The sequence below is a fragment of the Limulus polyphemus genome, unplaced genomic scaffold (genome assembly GCF_000517525.1).
Source record: "Limulus polyphemus unplaced genomic scaffold, Limulus_polyphemus-2.1.2 Scaffold1584, whole genome shotgun sequence".
Classification (NCBI taxonomy): domain Eukaryota; kingdom Metazoa; phylum Arthropoda; class Merostomata; order Xiphosura; family Limulidae; genus Limulus; species Limulus polyphemus.
The window spans coordinates 242,892-250,234 of NW_013667194.1; positions in this window are offsets into that span (position 1 = coordinate 242,892).

The following is a 7,343-nucleotide window of genomic DNA, read 5'->3' on the forward strand; positions in this document are numbered from 1 at the left end:
TCTTCTTGGAAAAGAAAAGAAACGTCGGAACGAAGTTACGGAAAGTTAATTAACAAACGGAGACGTAACAGTATTTTAGAGCGTAAAAAATTAAATACATATACATGAAAGCTATAGTTATAAAAATATTTTATTAATTGTGTTTGATTACCAACAATTTCCTTTTTCCTGCTTAATACGTTTCTTAAAATATTTGGACCAAAGTAAATTAAAAGGAGTTTGTAAGAGACTGAATTGTGTAAATAAAATAACATATAATCAAACTCAGGGATCGAGCGAAAATATTATCAAAAATTGTTTATGATTGATTATATGAATCAAGTATACACTTTCCATGCATCCCTAACGGAGCTCTCATGAAACCTCGACAAACGGCTTTTCGGTATTAAACGCGTGCGTTGTATTTTCGTATAATCAGCTGGAATGGTTCTTCAAGCAAGTCAACTTCGGCGACGAAGACAGCGGAAACATGCCTGGTTTTGACATCAAGTTTTGCGACTCCGCCAAATGGAAACTCTCGTGCCCTCTTTGCCGTTTACCAATGAAAGATCCTGTTAAAATTACCACGTGTGGACATCGGTTTTGTGATACATGCTTGCAAGAATATCTTAGGTAAGTTGCATGTCTTTATAAACTAACTTCATCACAAGACATGAGATAGAGACACTTTTATGGGTTGAGAAATTATGAAGAATCAGCCGGTAGTCCTTGTTTCTTTGCCGGCAGTCGGGAAACACGATCAATCTCGTACTTGGTAGTTTAATTAATTTTATCTTTAGTGAAAATAAAATACAGATTCAGGTTAAATTATTCATATTAATTTGGAAAATGTATTAAATATTAAGCATTATATAGAGATACAGACATAAATGTTAATTGATTTGTTTTAACAGTAAGCTAATTTGTTATGAGGTGTAATGCCAAATTACGTTCCAGCTTTCTACTCCTAACAAATTACGTTAGCGAGAAGATTCAAAACAGGTCTGGAACTTCGTGAGAGTGAAACTTAGGTGCATAGATCACAGGCTTTTTTGTGAAGTCTAATTTTTCACCCTAACATGAATTAGTTGTATTAATGCTAATCATTAGTTTGTATCAATTTTGAACACCTGACATAATACTACTCTCTAATGTATTTGACATTATACAGAATCATTGAGCTATCACTATCAGTGTCATATGAATTAGATAAAGTTCAAAAACAATGAAAACTTTGTTGATTTTCGTGCAAAGTTACACGAGGGCTATCTACGCTAGCCGTCTCTAAATTAAGAGTGATAGACTAGAGGGAAGGTAACTACTCAACACCACCTAACGCCAACTCCTTGGCTACTCTTCTCAGCCTGAACAGTGCGATTTGATCGTCACGCCTACAGCGGACCCACAGTATCAAAGTATGGAGCGCATTTTTTTTTTGGAGGCAAACCGTGGACCTTAGCTTAACATTGGACGTGTTAACTATCTGACCACGTTCAGCCCAACAATGAAAACATTATTAACTCAAGCTAAAGCGAAAAGCAGATACGTAATATTTAAATTTCATATCATATCTGACTAATTTTTGTCATAATTAATGAAAAATATTTTAGACTATTTCAGTTTTGTACATGCGCTGTTGGATTTGAAAGCATTCACGGCTTTACTACAGGTTATAACACAAAACTAATGCTTATTGAGCAGTCAGGGTTTGAGTTGTGTAAAGTTATGAAGTGGAACTTCGATTCTCAGCACCTATGAGGCAGGGGGTCCGGGGGCCGACAGTCTCTTATTTCGATTATTTGATGACGTCACAGTGTATGTTGACACAGAAAAGTAATTCAAATGTAGAAGAATGACACGTCGCAAAGTAGGGCTATAATGAAGAAGGCCTGCGGCATAAACGATATGAATTGGTAAGATTGTGATAAATTTTCATTACACTTACGTATGCCATTGGACATCTACAACGGAAACATTTTCATAAAAAGTTCGAACAGGAGTGTTTTCACAACAATTCCTTACAACAGGAACGGCGCTCCAGTTCGCTCCCCCTCAACTCAAGCCCTGATTGAGCTTCTGTAATTTATAAATAATCAATAACAGAAATCCGAAGAACTGGGACAGAATAATTTTATGTTTTACTTTGTTGAGTCGAGCTCAGTTCCATTGTTATGTAGTTCATTCTGCATTAGTGAGATTAAGTAACTTTTTTAATATGGTATATTTTGTTAAGGTGATTTCCAAATATGTTGATTTATCAAATAACATATATAAAAAATGCATCTACATACTTTTATGCTTACTAACTCCGATTTTTAGCCTTATAAGCCCTCAGACTTACCGCTGAGCCACTAGGGATTTATTAAAATTTATGATATAACCGACGTCACCTTTGATAGAAATGTGTGTAGAACACAATTTATTGTCCACATGAAATTATAACTTTTACAAAAAATTTAGTTTATATATATAAGTGGGCAGTAGCATGTTGTCACTTCCAATGTCTATATATGTATATATTAACTTTTAAGTTTTTCGTTAGCGAACTCAGTGCCGTGTAATTGTTGTTTTCTTGTTGGCATAGGATACCCAGTTAATGTGTAAGAAACTGTCGTTTTTTAAATAAACAAATTGAATAAACTCTAACTAAAGAGTGCATAATTAAAATTCTATGGTATCCTGTTCACTGCCAGTATTGTAACGTGATATTCTGTGCTTAGCAGACACACGTCTGTTTAATTTACAATTTTTTACATAAATCAGTAAAATATTTTATATAGTTTTTGGTCATGCCTGGTACATTTGTTCATCATGTATTCGTACTTGAGGCTGAATATGTAGAAAAATGATAATAAGATACAATACAAAACAAACCACAGTTGTAATAATTAAAACGTCTACTTGCAACAGAGTTTGTATTTTATTTTCTGTAAGATAACTTCATAATAAGTGACTAAACTGGTAGCCCTCTAGCGGGAGTGTGCGTTTGAATATTATTTGATTACAATACATAAATAGATGAAAGAGTTTCGGGAATTACACTTGTCGTCAATGGCCAATTCACAGTTTTGATATTTAAAAAAATCTTGTGCAAGTTTCCGCTCAAGAATTCAGAAGAATGAATTGATAGTACTGTTACAGGTTCTCTCTGGTGAGTGAAATATATCCTCAAGTCACCATACAAATAAGTGATACAATAAAAATCATGCTTGTAACGTGGCATCCTGATTCTTCAATGAATCTCATAAATCCAACATGTAATTCCTATGCAGACCAACACGTGACGTCAAAACAACCTTTAGCCACAACCTACAACAATGTAAGTTATTCAAACAGTATATTAACCAATTGATACTTTAAAGTTTTAACTAAACATCATACATGCTTATGCTTTTACGGGTCTTAAAAGTTATAATACTTTGCAGCTGACACACAATTATCTAGTATTTGTTTGTTGTTTTTTGTTTTTCAATTATTGCTCATGACGAGCATGTTTTTTGTTTCATAGTGCGTTACTCGTTTAACTTTGTTGTACACGTTTCTGAAGGCAATGTATGTTATGAAATGCAAAGAACGTGGGATATATTTGGCCTAAAGTTCTTAATAATATCAATCGGCTGAGCAAGATTTAGGTGTAAATAATAGTTTCAGTTGGAGGATGATTATATAAAAAAGCAAGTAACTTGTAAAAACTAACAAAGAAAAAATTTATTTTGTTCTAGATAAAAACAAATAAACAAATACTCCTTCAACATTGTGCATCTTAGTAATATCTTATATCTCTACTATAGCGCGTGGCTCAATGTCTGGAATTTCCTTGAAGGTTTAGGAACGATTTTAGAAATATAAAACGAGAGTTATGCTTTGTTACAAATTGTTTGGTTGACTGGTTATTAAATTATAGTGCTTAGTTAGTTACTATAAGCCAGATAGTCAGTTATTCCAGTTTGTTGGGTTGGCTCTTTTGTAGAGCTCTGGATTTCAAAGCTAGCGTGATGGGTTCGAATCCGTGCAATACCACTACATAGTCCTTGCAGTTCAAGCTGTGGGTGCGTTATAAGAGTGACAGTTAATTCTTTAGTGTTTATGGTAGGTGGTACGGTCCTGCTAACTTGTTGTTTTCTCTCTGATCATTAGTTCAAAATAAAGGGCAGCGGTAGACAGCTTTACTAGCTTTGCCACGAATACAAAATATATTTACAAAATGTTTTGCTACGAAGCACTAGACATACGAGAAAGTTTCGTAGATACCAGAGAAATCAATAAATAAGTGAAATTGTTGTGTTAGCGTCTACGGCAGTATTATGAAATTAGGCCTATCAGCGAACGTTAGTTAAGCAAGCTTGTAGAACTTATTTTCAAGAAATAAAACATTTTTGTTATTACTAAGTGGCTTGGACTTTGCATTGTTTTTACCGAATAATCCAATAGTAATTATAATATCACTTAAGAATGGAAGCTATTACCAAAATATGTGATATCTGTAAGACCTTTATTGACTTAAGAGTGTTTGAATACTTGTGTTTCTTATTACTGTGAAGATAAAATAACATTAGGGGACAACAAGGGACGTTTTGGTCTATCTAGGCCGTGCTATCCACTTAATTAAACTATACACTAAAAACAACTCAAAGCCACCCCTTAGGAGTGAAGTATTTATTATTCTTGTTTCTTTTCTTTTTCCTCCAACAACTGCTGTAATCTCTCTTCTTGTTTCTTTTCTCGTTCTTCTTGTTTCTTTTCTTTTTCCTCCAACAACTGCTGTAATCTCTTTTCTTGTTTATCTTCTCGTTCTTCTTGTTTCTTTTGCTGTTCTTGTATTGCTGCCATCAAATCTGCTAAGCTTTAGTTTGATTGGCGTAACAAATTGGTGTCAGAAGTGGGATAAAAAAAAGATGGAAACGAGAGGTGGCAAGTTATAGCGTGACTGTGGAAATTAAGTGTATTGCAAAGTTGTATTGAGAAAGAATAAACTAGTTTTATTTAAGAAAGGACTTGTATCGCTAAAGTTTCTTCGGAAAGAATTTTTACGGAAAATTAACAAACGAACAGAGGAATTGAATTGCAGACAGAGATAGAGACGACAATTGAGTCAAGCGCGTGAATCGTTCGTTCGTTGTGAATTATAGCGTTTGTTTAATGTTGCAGTCACTTCTTGGCGGTCTTATATACAAGAATACCGCACATCTAGTAAACACTCGAGGCTTCACGAAGGGACATGAATTTTCTAGAAGCTCATGGCGTGTTACTAGCGTCACATGACTTCCGCTGTCGTAACAATATATTTATACTGTTAAGAAATATAAGTAAAAGCCATTTATTTCGACAATTGGCAAAAAGAACTGATATATATATATATATATAATGTTATTTTTTTAAAATCTGACAGAGGCTTTGTCTAGTGAATTCTGAAATATCCTTTAGTGTCGAAACCAAAATAACCCATAAAGTAAGTTAAAATATAGTAAAACTTGTTTCTGGCTGGGATTTATGTAATATTTCACGCAAGTGCAGCAAGCATGATGGTGTTGATAGGCTTAATAATTTAGTCTGACACTTTTTTCAATAGAAAATAAATTATTTTGCTGAGAAATGATCTATTATCTTCGTTATTCTTACGACAGTTTTACTTCACTGGGATTGAACGTTTCAGTCTCACGGTATAATATGAAAGTGTTTTGCATTCTTTCGTAGGAAGCTTCTAGAAAAATCGAAAACATGAATGATTATTGTTTAAACTGGCGAAGTATGATTGATCCGTTTGGTGATAATAGGTGTGATATTACATTACGATAAGACTGCTATCAATATTTGTTCCACCCCTGTTTCCTGACACAATTGGGGGGAGGGTTAAAATTACCACTAGTTTTACCGTGATGCGGCCTCTTGCTTACTGAAACTTTTAGGTTTTAGCAAACTTAATTTATGTTAATTTTTCTATAAATAGTTTCTGATTGCTTCCTTTATTTGGTAATCTGGCAGATTCAACAAAATTCATCTTTCCTCTCCATTTATATAACGTTTTTACGCCTAGTTTGAAAACACGGAGTTGGCAATGATTTTTGTAAAAGTAATAATAGATTTTTTTGACATGGTGTCTTTTTATCTTGAAAGAACCGTTCCCTCGCAACTTGGTCGTATATTACACCTCCATCAAGCTGATGTTAAGAACACTTCTCATTCTCAAGTAGATTCAGCAGAGATGCTTTGCATTTCATTTCCATGTTCATGCATGTAGATGTGCTCTGAGCCATTTTTCTCATGCATTGTGATGGATTATTCTAAGGTATTTTGCATAGATTTTTATTTGAAAAAAGCGTCGGTCGATTATAAAAGCCCTTTCAAGTATCAAACAAGGAAATATCTAATCTCAAGCCGTCTCGTCATCGAGTTTTACTGGCCTTACCACATATAGGCTTACGTTTTGTTTATCAATGCTATTCTATGTGTGGGATATGTAAGTTTAATACGGATTGTTTACATTATATTGTTGTTATATTGTTTATATTATTCTTCAACGTCTGTGAAAGTTCCAATGAAGGGCTTTAAAATCCAATCATTGAAAGACTCTTAATTATCTCTGAGGTTACCCGTTGGTTCTAATTAAATTAGGCTTCACACTAATGCGCTTATATACGTGTTTGATTATAGAAAAAGAATCGATATCGTAGTTTATCAAAAATATTTTTCACTCCAGTCATACTTATTCTTCTCTTTAATTCTCTCTAACTAGTGTTTGACAAATATGCGATTTTTCTCATGGGTTATTAAACAAGACACGTATAGAATATTTATAACTGAAATTCAACAAACAAAACTGCGGGATTTTTAAATTTTACAACACTTATGAAGTTAAGTAAAATATAATAATTTGTGTCCCTATTGTGCAAAAAATATCAGTGAAGCATGTTAAAATTGTAATTTAGCAAACAGTTTACTCCAGCTACTATGTGATTTGACAAACAGTTTACTCCAGCTACTGTGTGATTTGGCGAACAGTTTACTCCAACTAGTGTGTAATTTTGGCAAACAGTTTACTCCAACTAATGTGTAATTTTGGCAAACAGTTTACTCCAACTAGTGTGCAATTTGGCAAACAGTTTACTCTAGCTACTGTGTGATTTGGCGAACAGTTTACTCCAACTAGTGTGTAATTTTGGCAAACAGTTTACTCCAACTAGTGTGTAATTTGGCAAACAGTTTACTCTAGCTACTGTGTGATTTGGCAAACAGTTTACTCTAACTAGTGTGTAATTTGGCAAACAGTTTACTCCAGCTACTGTGTGATTTGACGAACAGTTTACTCCAGCTACTGTGTTATTTGACGAACAGTTTACTCCAGCTACTGTGTGATTTAGCAAACA